Here is a 24,720-nt window from a genome sequence, read left to right as displayed (position 1 = left end):
CTTCCCGCCATCCTCTCCTGCCTCACCCCATCCCCCTCCTCCTCCCTCCTATCTCTTCCCTCCTGCCTATCTCTCCCACTACCCCTATCCCTGTCCCTGCTCCTACTCCTCATTCCCCTATGTCCCCCTTCCTCCTCCTCCTCCTCCCTCCCCCTCTCCATCCCCCTCCCCCTCCCCCTACTCTCAACACCCCTCTTCTCTCCTCTCCTACCACTCCTCTCACGCTCCATCCTCCTCTCTCCTCCTAACCACCACCACCACCACCAACACACTCCTCTCTCCTCCTCCTCCTCACCACCACCACCACCACCAACACACTCCTCTCTCCTCCTCCTCCTCACCACCACCACCACCACCAACACACTCCTCTCTCCTCCTCCTCCTCACCACCACCACCACCACCAACACACTCCTCTCTCCTCCTCCTCCTCACCACCACCACCACCAACACACTCCTCTCTCCTCCTCCTCCTCACCACAACCACCACCAACACACTCCTCCTCCTCCTCCTCCTCCACACAGATGGACAAACAGTTGACTGACACACTTGCACTCCAACACAGATTACAAAAGACACAGGTAAAGGGAAACAAATGAGAACAGAAACACAGGACACCGCACTCAGTAATCAAATCTCTAACCTCTTCTCTAGACCACCAGCACCTACCTCTCTCTCCAAAACTCCTTCCAAACCCTCAAAGGAGGAGGGGCAGGAAGTCAGTTTTTATACCAGACACATTATCGCGGGACGCGGTACTTGGTTTCATTTTGTATCGCGTACCGCGGCAACGGCGCGGTACACGATAATATTTTGTACTTTTCTTCGCGTACTGCGATATTGGTTTCGCCGCACGCGAAACAGCTTCGCCGCACGCGAACCTGTTTCGCGAAGCACGAAAAAACACCTATTTGCATGGGGCACGCCCCCGTTTTTTATCGCACGCGGTAACAATGCGTTACCACTGCGATATTGGAAAATGAGGCCCTAAATGGGCTCTATGTTTCTTATCTACCTTCATATTCTCTGTTTCTCTGACTTACCTGTATAATCATGTATGAACTCGGTTTCCTGGCACGACTGAAGGAGCAGGATCCTTCCTATAGTCACTGCTTCTGATGATCTGTGACATGAAAGAATATATTTATTTATTTTATTTATTTATTGTTTTTTGTTATACCGAGTTTCATGATAGGCATCACATCAACCCGGTTTACAAATAACAAGGAGTGTAAAGCATAACGTAACGTAAAAAACAATATTTTCAATAAGAACCTTGAACTTTAAATACAGTGAATCAGAAAAAGGGAGAGGGAAAGTTACAAAAACAAGGAAAATAAACTTGGGATGGAAGGGGAGAAATTGAACAGCACAATATTTACATTTCAGCCTATTGATACATTAGAATAGCAAGTGAAAAATAAGACTATGAAACGGTACATAGGTAATCAAATGAATAAATATGACAGTTGTGAATGGTAATAGTATGATAAATATTCAGCAGGAATTAGTGAGAGAGGGTTTGAGGTTGGTTGATTCGTGTTTACATTCCATTATTGCATACGAGTTAGTGCTAGTGAGAGGAGGTTTTATTCAAGGCTTGGAAATGCTTTTTTGAAAAGCCAAGTTTTTAGTCTTTTCCTAAATGTTAGAGAGCATGGCTCTTGTCTCAAATCGGGTGGGATCGAGTTCCAGAGAGCTGGACCTGCTGATGAGAAGGCTCTGAGACTCAAGGATTTATGTTGGTAGGTTTTGGCCTTTGGAATTTGGAGTGACTCTTTGTAGTGTTCCCTGATAGGCCTGGCGGAGGTGAATTTTTTAAGTGGTATTTGTAGGTCGAGTTGCGTGTGTTGGTTGATAGTTTTGTATATGATGTTAATGGTTTTGTACATGATTCTATAGTGGATCGGAAGCCAATGGAGGTTTTTGAGAATAGGTGAAATGTGGTCAATTTTCCTGGAATGTGTAAGGACTCTGGCTGCAGAGTTCTGAACCATTTGTAAAGGTTTGGTGTAAGAAGCTGGGAGGCCTAATAGTAATGAGTTGCAATAATCTAGTTTGGAAAAGATTATTGCTTGCAAGATTGTTCTGAAGTCCTGAGTGTGAAACAGCGGTTTTATTCTTTTCAGGATATGTAATTTGTAGAAGCAATCTTTGGTGGTTTGGTTAATGAATGTTTTGAGGTTGAGACGATTGTCTAGGATGGCTCTTAAGTCTCTTACGTGGGTTGTTTGAAGGAGTGTGGGTGGTTTAGGAAGTGTGTTATTGTTTTCCGGTGATATGAGCAGGAATTCTGTTTTCGAAGCATTGAGTACAAGGTTTAGACTGTTGAGGAGAAGTTTAATTTCTAATAGGCAACTGTCCCAGTATTCCATTGTTTTTGAGATTGATTCTTTTATAGGGATTACGATCTGTACGTCGTCTGCAAAAAGGAAATGTTTCAGGCTTAATTTTGTAAGTAGTTGGCAGAGTGGTAGCAGGTAGACATTGAAAAGGGTGGGTGAAAGTGATGATCCTTGCGGCACTCCTCTATATAATTTCATGGCTTCTGTTCCCTGCTTGTAATTCTATAATAGTTGGTTGTCTTTTGATGAAAAGTTTCAACCAGTGACTAATACAGCAATTGCAACTCTGCTGTCTATTTACTGAGTTAATGTGCAATCCTTATGCTACATAACAGGAATAATTAATTAGCAAAAGTATATGGAAGGTAAAGGATGGGTAAAAGTGTATAATGACTTCTGTGTTATAATTAAGAGGTTTTGACTAATGTCAGCAATCTACAACTGTTATCAAGGAGTGACTTATAATGTCAGCCACTTGATACTCCTACACTAACAATGCACTTGAACAATGAGGAAAATCATTTGAAAAACATCATAACACCTGTCTTATTCTGGTTTAACTTTCAGGTAACCAACAACATGGGTTAATTGTGAATCAGTTAGAATATTTTTATTTTGTGATCAATTTTCTGCCATACAATGCAGTTTAAAACAGCTGGATGTCAATGTCCTTCTATTCATTATTACCAAGGAGGGCTACTAAGATCGTCAGGTGTGGGTGAACAAAGCCTTAAGGTCAGTAAAAGTCCTCAGGTAAGTAGAATATTTAACACTTGCATAGAAGTGGGAAAAAATGGCAACATCTAGAAAGCTATGTAGACTAGTTCTCGTAGAGGTGAATTTTAAAAGCCCAGTGTGCGTGCATTAATTAGGGGATGCACGAATAATTTGGGCTTGTGCTAGCCAAGTGGATTTTAAAAGTCGCCTGGATATGCGTATATCTCCCGCAGCATGCACCATCTCCAAAGATTTCAAAGCAGGCGTGGGCATGGTCTGGGTGGAACATGGGCATTTGGGTCGTGAAGCAGAGATGTTATGTTTATGGAAGAATGTGAACCCTGGGCTGAGATGAGAGGTGTCTCCGCCCACAGGGAGGAGCCCTGGGAGCCTCACCATCAGCAGGCGCAGTCTCAGTGGCGTGAGACACAGCTAGAAGTAGAGACTTTATTATGAAGGAAGGAAAAAAGTAATGTCCACAGAATTGGAGATGTAGTAATACAGTCCTGAGCAATGGGAATTACCCAGAGTGAGACAATGGCTGAGAAGATCCGATAGTGGCCCGCGGAGCGGGGTACGCGGGGGATCCACTCTGACGAGGGTAAGCACCTCAGGAATACACATCTGGTAGTTGCCCGTGGAGCGGGATATGCCGAGGATGTCTGTACAGTAGATGTTGAAGAACTGGTAGCGATGCCGGAACCCGGAGGTGGCTCCTGTAAATGGCATGTAGGTATTCTGTAGAGCAGGAAAGCTGAATGGCTTCTACGAAGAAAGGTGGTTAGTGTCCCGAGGGTCAGGCTACACCGTGGAAAATCCTCAGTACAGTTCGTATAGTAAATGTCAGTAGAGGTATTCACAGTAGATGGATCCTGGAGAGAGAGAGACCTGAGAAGCAGGTCTAGTAGCAGTCAGGCAGGTAGGCCCTCCGAGGAGCGGATAGCCGGGAACGCAGGGAAGCCCCCAAGGAGCGGGTACTCAGAGCGTCCAGATGCCAAGACCAAGTCAGGAACAGGAAGTCCTTGAATGTGGAGGATTCAGCAAGATGGAACTCCTTGCTAACTCAACGAAGGCAAGGGCTGGTCAGATTAAATACGCTAGTGGGTTGACGTCATTGGGAGGGGACTCCCCTGAGGTTCCTGCCACGACGTCTTCAAAGGAGGCCCTTGCACGCGTGCGCCTAGGTAATTCCGGGTCCAAGATGGTGGTTGGCAGTGTCCACGCTGTCCCGGGAACACCGGAGAGGTCAGTGGGTTTGGCAGAGACCGCCATTCTTCCCAGGACTTAAAGGAAAGAGGAGAGAGATTTTTCATTGATTACCTGAGTGCTTTGTTTTTTTGAATAACTTTTTCTTCTTTGCTCACCTTGTCTGCTGACTATACCTATGTGTGAAAGAAGAACGTGTTTGTTTTGTCAGTCTTCTTTGTCTGCGTGTCCTTTCTTTTAAGAGAGTGAAAAGGTAGTGTGTGTGTGTGTGTGTGTGTGTGTGTGTGTGTGTGTGTGCACATGCCAGGAGTGAGGATGGTGAGTGGCCATGATAGGTATGTGCATGGGGTGAGGGAGGATAGGGGAGAAGAGAGACAGATGAGGAGGGGGGGCCAGGGAGGAGAAGGTCTGGAAGTGTTAGTAGGCTCAGGAGCAGCAGGGACCATCAGGAGAGGCATAGAGTCAGGCAGCATCAGAGTGCTAGCAGGAGGAGGGAGTTGGTGAGGGGAAGGTAGGAGAGTGAGGAAGGTGGAGGAACACAGGAGAGGGCAAGAGAGCAGAGGGGGAGGGGTGAGTGCTCAGAAGAGGAGCAGGAAGAGGGGGAGCTGGGAATGGGGTTGAGAGTCAGGAAGTAGAAACCCAGTCAGGAGGCAGTGGCACCGAGGGCAGGCAGCGGCTATGTGCCTGCAAGTTTTCCCCATGAGGAAAATGAATTGCTCAGTGAGGGAGTCCTTGGCAGCTATAAGCAACTCTTTGGGCAGCAGGCAGCCAAAACACTGAATGCTGTGGACCAGAATAGCCCAGAAGATTGCCAGCCAAGATGGAGGCAGACGAAGCAATGAGCAAGTGGTGCACAGATTTAGAAAGGTGAAGGCCAGACTGAAGACCAAGATGAGCAGGACATCTAAAAATGAGTGTAAACTCCTCTTGGATGGAGAGCCCTAAAACAGGAGTCACATAAAGTCCCAGGGCCAATCTCTATTTATGCATGTCAGTTATATATATATTTATATTTATTTATTTTTAAAAAGTTATTGGTTATATTTTATATGTACATTAATTTTTATTTTTACTCAAATGTTATCTGATGTTTTTTATGTTATAAATTATGATGTATGTATATATTTTTGCCATTTATGATGTATGTGTATATATTTATTGTTCATCGCGTTTATTCTTATTTATTTGATTTTTATTTCACTTTTCAGTTACTTCACAGTGGATTACATTCTGGTACTGTGCGCATTTCCCTATCCCCAGTGGGCTCACAATCTAAGAGGCTCATTCATCATTTCGCAAATATATTTGCTCTAGATTTGCTCTGTGTTCCTGGAATGTAATTTCGGGAGATTATATGTGTTGGGTGCTCCCGAAATATAGATTCATAGACTGAAGAGAAGGGAGTATACCTTGGTTCTCTTGCACTCCTGGAATTCAAATTCAACAATAGAAGGTAACAGGAGTCTTTTGCTCCATGGTGAGAGCATTTTGGCTGCTCTGGACTCACAGATAGAAGGGAGCACAAATGGGTTGGTTTTACGCCTTTACACCGTAGATTCAGTTCCAACTGTTATAATAAGCCAATGCCTCAAATCAGATGAGCAATATATTCCTTTCACCTCATTGGGTTGTTTTACAGCTTTTCATTCTTTCATTGGACATACAAAATATTTGGAAGCTGGTCATTTGACGCGGACATTGTGACTTATTAGATTGTTTGGTTTACAAAAACCCTTTTTCTTGGAATACAAATTTTTTGGAATACTATCTTTTTGGAATTTTACATTGGAACATTTTGGACCTTCCATGGACATTATTATAAGCTAAGAACCTTGATTGATCCAGGAGTGGTTTTTGAAATTGTTCATGGGGCTCTCTGTATATGATTTTTTAGTGGTTTTTAATGAGTGTTTGTGTGAATGAGGTTGAATGTGTATGTATGGAAGTGTGGGGGTGATCAGATCTAGATGTAGGGAAGTGTGGGGAGGTTTTAGTTCTTAAAATTTAGAATAGTGATTTATTTACATTTTTCAGTATTGAATGAAGCATTTAGACCTTAACATTGATTTATTTCTTCTATAGTCTTTAAAATTGATAACGTTATTTTTGTACTTAAAATAATATCGATTGAATAAAGGGTAAGTTAATTAGATTTACTTAGACTGGGCTGTTCCATTGTTTGTTTTTCTTGATTCACTAAAATATCAAACAAATTTAAAAAAGATATACAATATAAAATAAAAAATATAAAACAGATAATGCATACTACATTAAAATAAACTAATTCTAGACAAATTTTATGTGTCAAAAACACAATGTACAATATAAAAGTTTGCATAAGAAAATACCACATTAAAAAACAAATTAAAATGCCAAATAGACATAGGAGAAGAGGACTGGCACCAAGAATATCAGGTCAGCAGAAAAGCTAATTTCTAATGCAAAAAACAGAAGATAAAAATAAAAAATAATTACAAAAAAGTTGTAGCCAATAGAAAAACTACAAAAGTAAAAAAAAATTAAATCCAAACTGATACATAGCATCTGAAGACGTGCTACCAGCTGACTCAAAGGAGGAGCATTGAAGGTGTTTATCTTCTTGATGGTGTCGTATGAACTACAAAATTAAAGAAATTACTCAAAAAAGGTCTCTGCAACACCACTATTTGGTTGATAAACCAAAAAAAATTAAAATCAACAATAAAAGATACATCAAAATAAGGGGGTCAATTTGTAAAGCTTATCGTGTGTGATAAGCCGGTATCGCATGCGAAAAGTCCCTTTTCGCTTGCGATAGCTTGCTAGAGGCGGAGTCAGGGTGGCAAGGGGAGGAGTCAGGGTGGGAAGGGGAGGAGTCCACAATGTCTTCGCTGGCGGCGATAAGGTAAGCCACATTATCGTCGCCAGTAGCACACCCGATAGCACCACCTTTCACGGTGGTAGCACCACCTTTATTGGGTATGAAAATCGGCAGCGATAACACTGCGGTGGTGCGATGGCTGCCGGATTTCGCAGGCCCACCCCCCTTCGCCCCCACCCCCTGTTTTTGCTGGATTCACCATTCTGCGATAGAATGGTGAATCCAGGCCTAAAACAGTAAAATTATATGAAAAATATTAAAAATGAGAAATAATTTATGTAAAATTATGGATAACTGGGAAAAAGGAGGGAAAAGGGGAGAGGAGCAAGCGGAAAAGAGGAAAAGGAATTAAGGACTGTAGTGGTATGGGAGGGGACATGGGAAGAGAAGAAGAGGAAGAAAGGACAAAAGGGGAAGGAAGGGAAAAGGAAGGCAGAGGAAAGAAGAAAGGGAACATAAAGGAAAAGAGGAAGGAGGAGGAGGTAGAAGGAAAAAAGTAAACAAGGAAAAAAGAGGAAAAAGAAAAACAGAAGGGAAGTAAAAAGAAAAGATAGAAGAGAAAGAAAGAGAAAAGAGGGAAAGAGGTAGAAAGGAGAAAAGATAAAAGAAAGGGGAAAGGAGGAGGAGGAGCAAGGGAAGGGAAGAAGGAGGGGGAGAAAGGAGGAAAAGATTTCGCAAGATGGTGAAAGCATTTTTATTTTGTAAACAATGAAAATTCTATGTTGCATACCTTTTGTTTTATGGATTAGTTCTGTATTACTGATGATATGTTGTTTTATATTTTAATTGTTATAATCCGCCTAGCACAGGAAACTAAGAGCTAGATTTATCGTTTTGTGTGAGAGAGAGAGAGAACCGCTCTATAAGGCTCTCATATAAGCAAACTATTTATACCACTGTAGGGTTGGTAGCTAGTAGTAACTCGGGGTGAGGTTTTGGTGGTGGTCTTGGTTTTGGAGGGCACTTTTACATGCACAGTCAGAGGTAGGAACAGCACGGTAGACATCAGTGAAGGTTTAATGTGATTTGGAGTGAGGACAGGTAAACAAAGATGAGGTTTGTACATTGTACTCTCGACCTAGGGCCTCACTCCAAATCACATTAAATCTTCACTGATGCCTACTGTGCTGTTCCTACCTCTGACTGTGCATGTGAAACTGCCCCTCACGCAACCTAAGCCACCACCGAAACCTCACCCCGAGTTCAAAATGGCCCCTCTTACTTACTGTGGTATAAAAAGTTCACTAATATGTGCGCCTCCCCGAAGGCGCGCTCTCCCTTTCCCTCCCTGAAACGGGATTTACGATAAATATCACAAATCCCGTTCCAGCGGTAATGCATAGCTATCGCGGGCATAATGCCAGGCAAAAAAAAAAAAAAGTGTAGTTATTTCCGGCGTTAAAACCTGCAAAAGTGTCGCGTTATGCTATTGGAGCCAGCTCTAACCATGCCTCATTTTAATTTGCTCCACCCTAACTCCGCCCAGTTCAGAAATATTTTAAAATTTGCACAGGCATCTTGCGATGCGTTATGGCGTTATGGCGCTATCGTGGGCATTAGGGCCCCTAACGCCCGCAATAACGTCCTAACGCAATTTGATAAATGCCTCCCCTAAAATTGTTTTTAAATAAATACATTTAAAAAAATGGAGGCATGAAGAGTGAAAAGGAGGAAAGGGAAAGAAGGGCCAAATAGAAAAAAACTTTTCAAATAATGAATAACTCGTACTTCTCAGAAGGCCGCTCCCCTTAAAGACGTCTTCAGGACAAGAAGTGAATAGCCACCATGTGGAAACAGGAAAGGGGAGGAGAAACTGTGAGTCTTAGCACAGGGGTGCCCAAACTGGTCCTTGGGGGTCGTCCCCCCCAGCCAGTCAGCTTGTCAGGATATCCCTAATGAATATGCAGGAGATTTGCATGCATTACCTCTGTGTATGCAAATGTTTCTCCTGCATATTCATTAGGCTTATCCTGAAAACCTCACTGGCTGAGGTGGGGGAGAACGAGGAACCTTCTGAGCACCCCCCTGACCTAGAAGCCATCTCTTTAACTTGCGTCTCTCTTCCAGAAAAATCATTTGCTAAATTATATCCTACAAAAGTAACCATCCCTCTTGCTTTACAAAACAATAAAAAATAAAAAAAAACTTAGTAAGAAGCAAAAGACTAAATCAAAAAGAAGGAGGAGAGGGATCTTCAATTAAAAAATGTCTACTTGGTCTCTTACTCACTCCGGAAGAAGATGAAACTTAAGGATCTAGAAGTGTATCTGTATCTCCAGTATTTTGTTACGCACCTAAAACAAGCGTAAAGTCATAAAGTTGATTTTACGCGCCTACGTAACATTTTACAAGGTAGATTTTTAAACCCGCATGTGGGCATCCATGTGTGTGCGTGGTTCTCAGCATGCGCTCATGGATGCGCCGATTTTATAACATGCACGAGCCGGCGCGCCCATGGTATAAAATCCACTACCCACGCACATATGCGCACACGATTTTACAATCGGCGAGCACGAGTGCCCAATCGCACACGTATGGGGGGGGGGGGATTTCAGTAGATGCGCACGGCAATGCGATAGGCCCATTTCCAGAGTTACCTCCCTCCCTTCCTAGAACCCCTAGCTAACCTGCCTCCCTTTTCTCCCCCTCTCCGCCCTGACCAATAAAACCCCACTAACTACACTTCTTTTTTTTTTCTTGCACAACTTGCCTGCTCTCCAGAGCAACAGTAACTTGCATGAGCCGGTCGGCTCCTGGCGCCCGCTTCAGCAGGACAGTGTCTAATGGCGCCGCCCCACCCCATTTCCCTCAAGCCAGTCTTCGACGCGTACCAGAAATACGCATGAGGGAGTGGGCCTTTGAAAATGCGCCATCCAGCCACACGCGTATCTCCCTGTATAGACGCACTTAGGCCTTGCGGAGTAGATTTTATGCGCGCACTACCCGGCACACTCACGTGTATGCCTGATTTTATGACATACACACGCAAGCGTGTGCATGTTATAAAATCAGGGGTTGGCACGTGCAGGAGGGTGCATAATTGTGCACCTTGCATGCGCCGAGCCGCACTGCCTTCCCCTATTCCCTCCCCCCTACCCTGACCTTCCCACCCCTTCTCCTATTCTTTTCCTCTCCTAGCCCTACTCTAACCCCCTCCCTCCCCCGACCTTTGTCTTACCTTTTGCGCCTGCCTCTGGGCAGGTGCAAGTTGCACGCGCCGGCAGCCTGCCAGCACGCAATCCTCCGACACGGCGGCCAATGGCCATGTCAGAGGCCTATGGCCCCGCCCCCACCCCCGGACCACCCCTTTTTGCAAGCCCCAGGACTTACACGCATCCTGGGGCTTTATGCGTGTCGCTGGGCCTTTTAAACTCCGGCCCTATATGTGTAAATACCAAATGCCTAAAACAGCGAAATGGAAAAAAATGAATGTACGTCGCAACTGCAAGGTTTTAATGCTGCGTAGGAGGTACAGCCTTTTTTCCATAGAAGCAAAGCTCAGAAACGAGGGGTCATGATATGATATTCTCGGGGAGGGGTGGGGGGAGAGCAACCTCAGGAAATGTTTCTCACGGAAAGGACGGTAGGAAAATTTTCAAAGCCATTCACCTGGGAGAGCATTAAGAAAGAGGCCAGGTTTCAGAGACGTTTATCCATTTATCGCTTATTCCCGTTTCTCTCACCCGGAATGCAAAACACAGCCTGATGAATTTCAAGCTCTCTGTCTTTAAATTAGCAGCAGTGCCTTTAAACTGTCTCTGTCTAGCCTCCTGATGCCTTAAGACTTGTGCCTGTGAGCTGGAAGCGGGGAATGAATGCTGAATGAGGGTAAGTTAATGGAAGAGTAGCCACAGACGAACCCATGGGACTGACATTACTACAGGCACATTTTCAACTTAAGCTAATCAGCCGACCTTCTCAGTTCAGAAGTCAGAGAGAAAGATATTTCAAGGAAGGGCAGCCACAAGGAACCTTATGGTGGAGTAGATGAAGATTTACAAAGGCAAGGCAGAGCGAGCACACAACACAGAAAGCCACTGGAGAAGCACATTGTACCTCAGTCCCCAAATCAAATGGAAAATGTCTCTAATTTTTAGAGGAATGTGTTTGCACTAATAATGCTCTGGTCAGAAAATTCTAACTGCAACGCTCTAGGTACGTGCACCAGACATGTGCCCCTGCACTCATGACCAGGGGGGATGCACTTAGGATAAATCTCTTCTGCCTTTTCCATTTGGAGACAACCCAGACTCTGCTGGAGACAGAATGCACAGAGGACAGATTCCTGCAGTGTTCCTTTTCATTTGTCTTCTGTGGGCAGATCTGTTCTAAAATATGCTTTGGGAAACACTGGTCCTGTAAAGGATTCATTTTCAAAGACTAATGCAGGGTTTGTGTAGGAATGTGCAGTTGTTCAACCACATCTTGCAGAATGAAATTTCCTCCAGCCCCAGAATCTACTAAAGCCAGGGTGGAGAACTGGTGATCTCTGAGACACAGCGTGACATGCGGAGTTAGTGGAGGAGCCGGAGAAATGATGCCTAGGGTTATTCCCCCGACGGAGCCTAGGCTTGGGAATTTCCCGGACATATTGGGCAACGAGCAATGAGATGCCCTGATCCTCCACAATATAGGCAGAGGCCTGCCTTATGGCATCTTTGCCATTCCTCAGGAGAGAGAGGACCATGACCCAATTGCATTGGTTCTTTGACAGTCCCTTCTGTGGTAGATGCAGTTCGAGAGATGGAAGCAAAAGAGCGAGAAGGAGTAGTAACCACCATGTGCCTTCTTGTGCTCGATCCCTCATGAGCTCTTTCCTGTAGCCGGCGGTCAATCCGGGTTACCTAGTCAATGATAGAGTCCAACGATTGAGGTAACTCCCAGGCTGCCATTTCATCCTTAATTCTGGATGACAGGGCCTCCAAAAATATGGACCAGAGACAGCTCTTCTCCCAGTGGAGTTCAGATGCAAGGGTTCTAAATGTAATGATGTAATCTTCCTTGTCGAAGTTGTAGAAGCTTGGAGCCAGCAGCTACTTGTTTCCCTGGATCATCAAATACAGTTTGAAACAATTCCAAGAACTTAGGAAGGTTTTGCAGGACTGGATCTGACTGTCGCCAGAAGGGAGAAGCCCAGGCCAGGGCCTTACCCTCTAACAGAGACAGGATATATTTTATTTTATTTTATTTATTTAAGGTTTTTATATACCGGCAATCATGAAAACATATCTTGCTGGTTTACATAAAACGGGAGTGCAGAATATACATCAAACTAGAACTGTGGTGACCGAAGGTGCAGTTACATTTAACAAGGGTAGCAGAACTTGGAGAAAGGAGGAAGAGATAGGAAAGAATAGAAATGGTTAAACAATATACAAATTAAATGCTATATACAAAAGGCATGGTTAAGGGCTGAATGTTTAGAGGAGTCATTAGAATGTGTCATTAGATTGTGTCCGGGAAAGCTTGCTTGAATAACCAAGTCTTAAGTCTTTTCCTAAAAGTTAGGAGGCAGGGCTCCTGTCTGAGATCTGTAGGAATGGAGTTCCACAGGAGGGGGCCAGCTGTGGAGGTGGCACGATCTCTTAGGGTAATGTGTCTGGTCGTTTTCACGGGGGGTACTTGGAGGGAGCCTCTGTAGACCTCTCTGGTAGGTCTTGTCGAGTTGTGTACTTGGAGAGGGATTTGTAGATCGAGGATGGTGAGTTGATGTATAGTTTTGTAAATGACAGATATGGCTTTGTACATTATACGGAAGTGTACAGGTAACCAATGAAGCTCTTTCAGGATGGGAGATATGTGGTCTCTTTTCCTTGCGCCTGTCAGTAGTTGGGCTGCTGAATTTTGAACCAACTGTAGTGGTTTGGAGTAGGATGAAGGCAGACCTAGCAATAGAGAATTGCAATAGTCTAATTTCGAAAAAATGACTGCTTGGATGATCATTCTGAAGTCTTGAGCATGGAAAAGAGGTCTTATCCTTTTCAGGACCTGGAGTTTATAGAAGCAGTCTTTGGTTGTTTTGTTGATGTGTGCCTTGAAGTTTAGCCGGTTGTCTATTATCACTCCTAAGTCTCTAACATGTGTGGTAGGAAGATTGGTAGGAAGAGTAATGTTAGAGATGTTGTTCTCAGGAGAGATGAGTAGGATTTCCGTCTTGAAGGAATTTAAGATGAGGTGTAGGCTGTTGAGTAGTTGTTTGATTTTTTGGTGGCATGATTCCCAGTAGTCAAGAGTTTTAGAGTATGTGTCTTTGATGGGGATGATGATTTGAATATCATCTGCGTATAGGAAATACTTTAGATTGAGGTTGGTGAGAAGTTGGCAGAGAGGAAGAAGGTAAATATTGAATAGAGTCGGAGATAATGAAGAACCTTGTGGGACTCCTATGGCAGAGTCAAATCTTGAGGATTCCTTGTTTTGGAGTTTAACTTTGTAACCTCTGTTGTTGAGAAAGGTTTTGAACCAGGATAGGACGGTGCCGCTGATTCCTATGGACGACAGCTGGTTTAGGAGGATGGCGTGGTTGACCGTGTCGAACGCTGCGGATAGGTCTAACAAGATCAATAGGAATGAGTTTCCTTTGTCAAGGCCCAATAAGATATGGTCTGTCAAAGATGTGAGAAGGGATTCTGTGCCTCGATTTTTTCGGAAGCCATGTTGTGGGGCGAAGAGAAGATTGTTGTCTTCGATGAAGTCTGAAAGTTGAGAGTTTACAAGTTTTTCCATGATCTTGGCGATGAAAGGGAGGTTAGCTATGGGGCAGAAGTTGTTGGGGTCCTTCGGGTCAAGGTTAGGTTTCTTTAGGAGTGGTGAGATTGAGGCCATTTTGAGATCATCTGGGAAGGTTCCTTGGGCTAGTGAGCAGTTGATGATGTTTGTCAATGATGTGGCTATTGTGTCTGGAATAGATAGAAGTAGTTTGGTGGGGATGTGGTCTGCAGGATGAGACGAAGGTTTCATTCTTCTCAGTATGGTTTGAATCTCAGTGGAAGAGACGGGATCAAAGGTGTTTAGGCTGAAGTTTTTGGAGGCAGGGTGTTGATATGTCGGGAGGGCGGCGGTATTGGAGGGTAGTTGGGTTAAAAGATTGGTGATTTTATTTTAGAAAAACTGAGCGAGTTCTTCAGCTTTGGATTGTGCCATGTTGCCGGGGATTTCTCGCAGTATGGTTTGAATGAGGCTGGAGACATAAGCGAAGAGGGCTTTGGCGTCAAAGACCAGGTTGTGAATCTTAGAAGCACAGTAGTCTTTTTTTGATTTTGAGGTGAGGGATTTGTACTGGTATAGTGTGGATTTGTATGAAGAGATGGTGAGTTCACAAGGGGTTTTACGCCAAGTCGCTTCTTTCTTTCTTAAAATTTGTTTCAGTTTTCTGAGTTCGTCGGTGAACCAAGGTTGTCTGTTGGAGGCATTGGAGTGAGATTTTTTTATAGTTGAGGGGCAGAGCTTGTTAGCTATATTTTCTGTTATGTTGTTCCAGGAACGAATGGCAGTGTTCGGGTCGGTGAGGTCTAATAGAGGGAGCTGTGAAACCAACTGGTTGTTAAGGTCTTCCGGGGAGCATTGCCTCCTGTATTGGAATGAGGGTGAGGGGATGTTAGGAGTGTTGGATTCTTTCAGTGCGAAAGAGGTAGAGATGAGAGTGTGGTCTGACCATGGAACCTTTTTGTTCATCAAATTGGATGTAGTCGTAATGCCTTTGTTGACGAAAATCAAGTCCAGAGTGTGACCCGCTTTGTGTGTGGGTTCGTTGACTAGTTGTTGGAATCCCATTGCTGACAGGGCTGTAAGGAGGGTTTCGCAGCTGTTAGATGGTGAAGGATTGTCTATATATGTAGTTTTTGTAAGATCATCCAGAAAGAGGGAGGCTTGAAGATGGAAGTGCATGCTGCATTGGTCGAGAAATCCCTGGCACAAGCGAGGTTCGCCAGCATAATGTGGAGGAATAGGTAATGGAATTGTGGAACGGGTATTACCCTGCATCACGGATGATAGTGGAATGGTGGAGGAGCTGCCTGAGCCGCAGCTATAGAATCAAGATGGGCGATGAGTCACTCCAAGGAAGACACCATAGATTCTAATATCCATTGCTGCTCCATGACTTTCTGGGCTAGTCCAGGAATGGTCTGGCGAGCTGAAGCCTCTGCCGGGTCCATGGCCTTGGTATTCTGTTACGAATCAGAAGGTGGACCCCTGTTCTGAGGTAGGGTTAGTGCTATCAAAGACAGAATCAACCCTCTTAGGTTCCTACCGTCGGAAGGCAAGGCCTGGTGAATCAGCAGATGAATGAATACTTCGCCCTGGAAGCTCGTGGTCCCCCCAGAAGGAGCCCGTAGGGACTCGGGCCACTGGGACTTAGAAGACTCACTGAAGACTAAAGATAGGTCTGGATGCAGGTGCTTCCTGCAGGTCGTGGATTCCAGACAGCTGGAGCCTCCAGCAGGTCGTAGTGAGTCCCGGAGTCGAAGCTGAAGAATGATCAGGAGCCGGTCCAATGGTCGAATCCAGGAGAGGGGTCGAGAGCCGGTCCAGGAGCAAGTCAGGAGAGTGATCTGAAGCCAGTCCAGGAGCAGGCCAGGGGAAGGGTCAGAAACTGGTCCAGGGTCGAGCCAAGAGAAGAACAGAAGCTGGTCCAAAGTCAGATGCCAAGAATCAGTCCAACAAAGGAGGGGAGCAGGAGCAGGACGAAGAGCAGGAGCAAAACCAGGAGCGGGAACCAGGAGCACGGACTCAGGATCCAAACAAAAAGGAGCCTCAATACCAGATACTAGAGTTGAGGGAGGAGTTTCAGGAAGGAGCCACAACAACTTCCTGTCGTGGCCCCTTTAAATAAAATCTTCAGCCACGCGCATGGCTCTTCACATACCCAGAGGAGAAGGAGTCTTCCCGGCCAAGCAGGGCCATGCGGCCGGTCTTCAGCATCTCAGATGCACATTTATCGCTCACATTTATCGCTCAATTATTAATGCCTGCCTGGAGCTCCAGGCAGGTGTTAATAGCTGAGTGCAGGTAAAAGAAGTACAGAAAAGACTGCTTTTCTGTACTTCTTTTTTTAAAGTAAAAAAAATAAAATAAAATAACTCGGCAGACCACCGAGTTATGAAGACCAACGCCGGTAAACTCAGCCTCGGTTTTCATAACCTGCTTGTCTTCCAGTAATGAAAACGGCCGGTTATGAAAACCGAGGCCGAGTTTACCGGCATCGGTCTTCATAACCAGTAGCCGCGGCAAGTAGAATTAGCAAGGAGGCACTAAGGTCACGCAAGCAACCCTAGCGCCTCCTTCCTAGCGCTAACCCCTAATTTACATATTGCATGGCGCCCCCTCTTGCGGGTGCCATGCATTCGTTAAGAAAGCGGGCGCTGAAAAGTCAGCACCCGCTTTCCGCGAACATTATTGCATCGGCCCCATAGCCTCAGAGGCACTGGAACCCTTTTTTGGTTGGGGGGGGGGGGCATGCAAATTACTCCCAGCTCCACCCCCTATGTTTACAGTTAATGTCAGTCTTTCCTACAAAGGTTCTTTTTATAAACCATACAAATTATTAATGCTGGGGCCGCTGAGCATCTTGTGGAAGGTGGGAAGGGATGGGGGCAAGAGCAGAAGGAGTGGGAGCAGAGAGAAGGTAAAGGCTGGAGAGAGAAGGAGGGCTGAGGGGAGAGGACTGGGCAGAGGAAAAGGGGCTGGGGCTGGGGCTGGGGCTGGGGGGCGAGAGAGGAGGGAGCTGCCACTCTGCACACACACTCTCTCTACCTTCTCCTGCTGCTTCCTTCCTGCCATTCTCTGCACACACAGCACCTCCTCCCCGTCTCTGCCACTCTCTGCCTGCACACACCAGTGGTGTCAGTGAGCCATGACATAAGAAATACCTTTAATGTGCAGAAATAGAAGTTTCCAAGGCATCCTAAAAGGAGGTGAAAAAAAAATCAAGACGCTTTTTGTTGTTGCAATTAAATAAGCAAAGGTTTGCAGTAGTAACTACCCCCAAGAGTGAAAATTCTCCGAAATTAGGAAGCGTGGCAGGGTAAGATGGGATGGTCACACGACTTATCTCGTGACAGCTCCCTGTCATGAATACTTAGGAAATGTCTGCTCTCTTAGATCCTGGCACAGGATTATATATTTATTAGAGATGTGCATTCGTTTTTGCTGAATTGGAAAATGTCAACGAAATTGTCCAATTCGGCATGTTTCAGGGAGCCCAAAAAAAATTGTGATTTTCCCGTTTTTTCGCAAAAGTTCATTTTTCCGATTAGTGCGCACTAACGGGAGTCAGTGTGCGCTAACTCCCCGTTAGCGCGCGCTAACAAAACTAACAAAAAGTAACAAAATCTAACAGTTTTTGTTAGCGCATGCTAACAGAAAGTTAGCGCGCACTAACGGGAGTTAGCACGCACTAACGGGAGTTAGCACGCACTAACGGGGAGTTAGCGCGCACTAAATAAAAATCGATTTTTCGCGAAAAAAAAAGACCCGACCCGAAAAAAAACGACATTTTCCATGGCGGCCGAAAAACGAAGAACGACACGAACACAAAAAACGATGCACATCTCTAATATTTATGTTCAAACATTTGATATTCAGCCTTTTTCCATGAGTGGCCTCAAAGCAGATTACAATCCAATTAGGTACAAACACTAGTTGCAGGATCATTAGCAATCATCATTAACTAAATGGCCAGTCAAATTGTTATATTATAAAATCCTTCCAGGTTGCATTCTCTGTAGCACATGTCCCATTTTCCCCTCAGATATTTTGGTAATGTAACTTATCTGCCTTCCATACTTTGGAAATAGTCGTATTTTCAGAAGGATTCCACCGTTCCGTGTTCGCATAAACATCATCGGGAAACGGGGGTTCCCCAGCAACACTCATTCGATGGGAACTTTGCATTTTGACAGCTCTGCTTCCACCCGAAGACTTCCACCTGAAGCCAAATACTCAGTAACAGCTTTTTTTTAGCTAACTTTAACCGAACAAATTTCTGAGTCAATGAGAGCTATCTGACTTCCTACTTTTCTGAGCTAGTAATCTGTAGAGAATTGCATGTCAAAAGATACCGTATGTTAAAAACAGCTTATTAAAAAAAAAAAAAAAAAAAAAAAGGAAAAAAGATTTTTATTGCTTTAGGACAGTGCCCTGTAGGGATGTGAATCGTTTTCCATATCGTCTTAACGATAGAAATCGTGTGGCAGGGCAAGAAAATCGTCTTAGGCACGATTTTTTAGTTAAAAAATCGTTAAAAATCGTTTTTTCCGATTAGTGCGCACTAACTGGGAGTTAGTGCGCACTAACTGAAAATGATACAATTTGACACTTTTCAGGTCAGTTAAGGTCAGTTTAGGAATGAATATGTATTCCTATTGGCTGCCCTCTTATTTATTCATGTTACCAAGTTTCCTACTGACAGTATATGGGGGATGGGAAATGGAAACAGTTGGTAGCTTGACAAAACAAGTAATGTGATCAGTCAATGTGACTAGAACTTGTGCCCTAACCCTGATACCAGGGGTATTGTGATCTTCCTGCACACAGTGCCCTATCCCTATTAATACCAGGAGTGTTGTGATCTTCCTGCACACAGTGCCCTATCCCTAATACCAGGGGTTTTGTGATCTTCCTGCACACAGTGCCCTATTCCTGATACTGGGGGTGTTGTGATCTTCCTGCACACAGTGCCCTATTCCTGATACCGGGGGTGTTGTGATCTTCTTGCACACATCCCGGTATCAGGGATAGGGCACTGCATGCAGGAAGATCACAACACTCCTGGTATTAATAGGGATAGGGCACTGCATGCAGGAAGATCACAACACTCCTGGTATTAATAGGGATAGGGCACTGCATGCAGGAAGATCACAACACCCCTGGTATCAGGGATAGGGCACTGTGTGCAGGAAGATCACAATACCCCGGAGGAGTGAGGGTCAGGCAGCTCCCCCCTGTCTGTGAAGCCAGCCTCTCACTAGTAATGCAGGGAGGGAGCTGTCTCAGACTTCACCATCCTCCCCCCCCCCCCCCTCACCCACACACCATTCACTAGCTGGGACATGGGGGAAGTCAGGAGTGAGGGTCAGGCAGCTCCCCCCTGTCTGTGAAGCCAGCCTCTCACTAGTAATGCAGGGAGGGAGCTGTCTCAGACTTCACCATCCTCCCCCCCCCCCCCCTCACCCACACACCATTCACTAGCTGGGACATGGGGGAAGTCAGGAGTGAGGGTCAGGCAGCTCCCCCCTGTCTGTGAAGCCAGCCTCTCATTAGTAATGCAGGGAGGGAGCTGTCTCAGACTTCACCATCCTCCCCCCCCCCCCCCTCACCCACACACCATTCACTAGCTGGGACATGGGGGAAGTCAGGAGTGAGGGTCAGGCAGCTCCCCCCTGTCTGTGAAGCCAGCCTCTCACTAGTAATGCAGGGAGGGAGCTGTCTCAGACTTCACCATCCACCCCCCCCCCCCCTCACCCACACACCACTCACTAGCTGGGACATGGGGGAAGTCAGGAGTGAGGGTCAGGCAGCTCCCCCCTGTCTGTGAAGCCAGCCTCTCACTAGTAATGCAGGAAGGGAGCTGTCTCAGACTTCACCATCCCCCCCCCCCCCCCTCACCCACACACCATTCACTAGCTGGGACATGGGGGAAGTCAGGAGTGAGGGTCAGGCAGCTCCCCCCTGTCTGTGAAGCCAGCCTCTCACTAGTAATGCAGGGAGGGAGCTGTCTCAGACTTCACCATCCTCCCCCCCCCCCCCCCTCACCCACACACCATTCACTAGCTGGGACATGGGGGAAGTCAGGAGTGAGGGTCAGGCAGCTCCCCCCTGTCTGTGAAGCCAGCCTCTCACTAGTAATGCAGGGAGGGAGCTGTCTCAGACTTCACCATCCTCCCCCCCCCCCCCCCCCCACCCACACACCATTCACTAGCTGGGACATGGGGGAAGTCAGGAGTGAGGGTCAGGCAGCTCCCCCCTGTCTGTGAAGCCAGCCTCTCACTAGTAATGCAGGGAGGGAGCTGTCTCAGACTTCACCATCCTCCCCCCCCCCCCTCACCCACACACCATTCACTAGCTGGGACATGGGGGAAGTCAGGAGTGAGGGTCAGGCAGCTCCCCCCTGTCTGTGAAGCCAGCCTCTCACTAGTAATGCAGGGAGGGAGCTGTCTCAGACTTCACCATCCACCCCCCCCCCCCTCACCCACACACCATTCACTAGCTGGGACATGGGGGAAGTCAGGAGTGAGGGTCAGGCAGCTCCCCCCTGTCTGTGAAGCCAGCCTCTCACTAGTAATGCAGGGAGGGAGCTGTCTCAGACTTCACCATCCTCCCCCCCCCCCCCCTCACCCACACACCATTCACTAGCTGGGACATGGGGGAAGTCAGGAGTGAGGGTCAGGCAGCTCCCCCCTGTCTGTGAAGCCAGCCTCTCACTAGTAATGCAGGGAGGGAGCTGTCTCAGACTTCACCATCCTCCCCCCCCCTCACCCACACACCATTCACTAGCTGGGACATGGGGGAAGTCAGGAGTGAGGGTCAGGCAGCTCCCCCCTGTCTGTGAAGCCAGCCTCTCACTAGTAATGCAGGGAGGGAGCTGTCTCAGACTGGTATCAGGGTTAGGGCACTGTGTGCAGGAAGATCACAACACTCCTGGTATTAATAGGGATAGGGCACTGTAAGAGATGACTGTAGTAGATTGAATAAAGATCTGATGTTTCTGCTCTCCTCACACCAAACAAAAACAACACACAAGCAGAGAAGCCCTTCTTACAAAGCTGAGCTAGTGAGTTAAGTAGGAGGAAAAGTAAACATACTGGTGCCAGTGTGGCTACTTAAAAAATACACTTACCAACAATCAATTACATATATTTGAACTGTGTACAGTTCCAGCCAGGACCACCTTTCTAAAATGCACAGTGATTGGCAAATTCAACATGCACTAGCATTTCAGGTGCCTGCTAACAAAAATAATAAACAAACAAGTTCTAGTCAGGTGAGTGCTGATCATTACATTACTTTTTTTGTCAAGCTTCCAACTGTTTCCATTTCACATCCCCCCAACCATATTGGTAACATCAATAGATAAGAGCACAGCCAGCCAATAGGAATACATACATACATATTCATTCCTAAGTGACCTTTACTGACCTGGGAAGTGTGAACACTTTGTTTCATTTTCTGTTGGTGTTCGTTAGTTTCCAGTTCCATTTCCCATCCCCCCAACCATCACCTCAGTGGTAACCTTGGTAACATCAATAGATAAGAGGGCAGCCAGCCAATAGGAACACATATTCATTCCTAACTGACCTTCAGTGACCTGGAAAGTGTTTATTTGTATCATTTTCAGTTAGTGCGCACTAAATCGAGTTAGTGCGCACTAACGGGGAGTTAGTGCGCACTAACTCGAGTTAGTGCGCACTAACACGATTTAACGATTTTTAACGATAAATCGTTAGAATTTCTATTGTATCGTGTTCTATAACGATTTAAGACGATATAAACATTATCGGACGATAATTTTAATCGTTGAAAAACGATTCACATCCCTAGTGCCCTGCCTATAGGTGTCTACAGAAGAGGGCTTCACATCTCCAGCAACCTTTCACACAACCTACAAGTGGCTTCTGTAAGAGATCCTTTACTGTGGCACTGGAGACAATTCATCACCAGGAGAGGCGTTCCCCCCCCCCAATAGGGCCATTTTACAATAGACTTTTAAACAGATCACTGAGCAGGGTGGACGGAAGATAAGATAACGCTGCCCATCCAGGGCCCCATGACCTGTATGTACCCAAACACCTTCTGAAGTCTGCCTGTAACAACAGTGAAACACTGCAGTGACAAAGAAATGCTTGTCAATAGTCCAATGACATCAACTATACATCAGTGGACACGAAAAAAAAGAAACAAATGCAATAAAATTATGCATTTTGTGTGGATCACTATTCTGCCTTCTCGTCTTCCCAAATCCCTCTTCTACAGGGTGTGACCTTCCTACTGCTGCCAGCTGGGCTCTGGACACATCTACATCCCTGTTGCATCCTCCCCGGTAGCCTGCTTTGAACCATTGGTGACAATGTTAGTAAATGTGTGATGAAGAAGTATGTCTGTGGGCACATTATTGCAAGGGTGCCCATAGACAGCTACTACTGAAGAGAGTGGTCCGGTGCCAGAGGGCCTAGACATATTGGTGCTCCTTTTTTTAAGCTTGCTTGTTGTGGAAGTTACATCTTAGGATTTGTGGGTATGTGGGCCCTGGGCCGAGGTGAGAGATGGTACCGCCCAGGGGGAGGAGCCCCGCGAGCCTCACCGACTCAGCTGTGAGGTGTGTAGAGCAACAGGTGCTGGAGAGAGAGAGATGAGAGGCAGAGGAAGCTAGAGAGAGTGACCCCAGGTGGTGGAGTCACGGAACGTCAGCGCAGGGAGCTGACGTCAGTTCTAGTTTGAGAGTCCTTGAAACGTTATTAGAGAAGTAGAGTGGCACTGCCCACGGAGCGGGGAGTGTGGCAGAAAGACACAAAGGCGCTGGGGAGCCCCAGGGTCTGTGAAGTGGGGTATACCCATGGAGAAGTCCTCTGTAGTGATGATACGGCAATGGTCCGCAGAGCAGGGTACACTGGTGAGGGTCCTCCGTAGACAAGATATGGCAATAGTCCGCAGAGCGGGGTACACCAGTGAAGGGCCTCAGTAGCGATGGTATGGCAAAGGTCCACAGAGCGGGGTACACCAATGAGGGTTCCTCAGAAACAATGGTACAGAAATGGTCTGCAGAGCGGGGTACACCGATGAGGATTCCTCAGTAGCAATGGTACGGCAATGGTCCGCAGAGCGGGGTACACCGATGAGGATTCCTCAATAGCAATGGTACGGAAATGGTCCGCAGAGCGGGGTACACCGATGAGGATTCCTCAGTAGCAATGGTACGGCAATGGTCCGCAGAGCGGGGTACACCGATGAGGATTCCTCAGTAGCAATGGTACGGCAATGGTCCGCAGAGTGGGGTACACCGATGAGGGTTCCTCAGTAGCAATGGTACGGCAATGGTCTGCAGAGCGGGGTACACTGATGAGGGTTCCTCAGTAGCAATGGTACGGAAATGGTCCGCAGAGTGGGGTACACCGATGAGGATTCCTCAGTAGCAATGGTACAGCAATGGTCCGCAGAGCGGGGTACAACGATGAGAGTTCCTCAGTAGCAATGGTACGGAAATGGTCCGCAGAGTGGGGTACACCGGTAAGGGTCCTCAGTAGCAATGGTACGGAAATGGTCCGCAGCGCGGGGTACTCACTGTAGCAGAGTGAAGTTCCAGAGAAGGACCCAGGGAATGGGGCAGGCAGGAGTCCTAGGCAGAAGGCCCTCCGGAGGAGCGGATAGCCAGAGACAGGAAGGACCCCCGAGGAGCGGGTACCCAGAACATCTCACGCCACGGAAGCAGGAGCTGGAACAAGAGTCTGTAGCGAGCAAAGCAGATTCAGCAATAAGGGAACTCGTTGCCAAGTCATAGGTAGGCAGGACCAGCCTGCTTAAGATTCCTTGAAGAATGACGTCATCCAAGGGGGACGCCTCCGAGGTTCCCGCCATGACGTGCATAAGACTGGCCAGGTAGCGCATGCGCGCCTAAGGGACTCCGAAGGCAAGATGACGGTCGCCAGCATCCACGCCATCTAGGAAAGCCCGGGAACCAGGGCGTGTAGGCCGGTGATAGCTGGCGGAGGCCGCGAGTCAATCCAGAGGAGTCAGTGTAGTCAAGCCATAGGTGAGCAACAGTGGTCGCAGCTGTCTGCGACTGACGGGTGTAACAGACGTAACTTCCACCCCGAGCAAACTGCATAGAAGGAAATGGATCAGAGCACTTGGCTTTTCTTAAGTAGCAGGAGCAGGTTGGGGGAGTGGGGAGGGAGTCACAGTGGCCTGACAAAGGCCTTGTGGCCTTCTGGCCCAAATTTTGGCAGGTCCATGGCCCATCTCGCTGTGATGCCTGTGCATGGCCTTCATGCTGCAGTCTGCCCTAATGAAAGATAAAGTGCCTTCTGTGTTTAGATGTTCAAAGTTGGGCCCTTATTTTGGAATAACAGGCAATGAGTCTCTGCTAATGGTAAGAAGGATCTGCAGTGAAGGGATTTAGAAACTTTTTAGTTGCTTGGATAGTAAGATGATCACCATTTGGCTATGGATGTGTGAAGGCATTTCTTATGGAAGCAAACCAGACAGATTCTAGCCTGTTTGACGTCTTCATTATAAAGTGGACAGTTTTCCAGAGGAAGCAGCAAACAATCCTGCAATATATTGTCTTAAAGCTGGTGCAATTATGTTGCAGTTAGCTGAAAAGCTGCTAGATTTCCTTTTGATCTCTGGTGGCTTTTTACCACAGATTGTCAATTTTAAGGGAGAATTAGGTTCACAGATTTGAGCTTCACTGACGTTTGTGCAATTTCATTGACTGTCTCTTCAAACCCAGGATCACAAAGCTTGCATGTGCCTACATTTGGCTGGAGGGACTCGGAAACCTATTCTCATGAGGCACCATAGAAGGCTCGTCCAGTTGAAGGATCTAATTAACATTATGCCGTCTCGATGCTTGCATGCTAATGGTAACATTGCAGTT

The sequence above is a fragment of the Rhinatrema bivittatum genome, chromosome 2 (genome assembly GCF_901001135.1).
Source record: "Rhinatrema bivittatum chromosome 2, aRhiBiv1.1, whole genome shotgun sequence".
In the NCBI taxonomy this organism is placed as follows: domain Eukaryota; kingdom Metazoa; phylum Chordata; class Amphibia; order Gymnophiona; family Rhinatrematidae; genus Rhinatrema; species Rhinatrema bivittatum.
The sequence above is the reverse complement of the archived record's forward strand: the minus strand, read 5'-3'. Positions refer to the sequence as shown.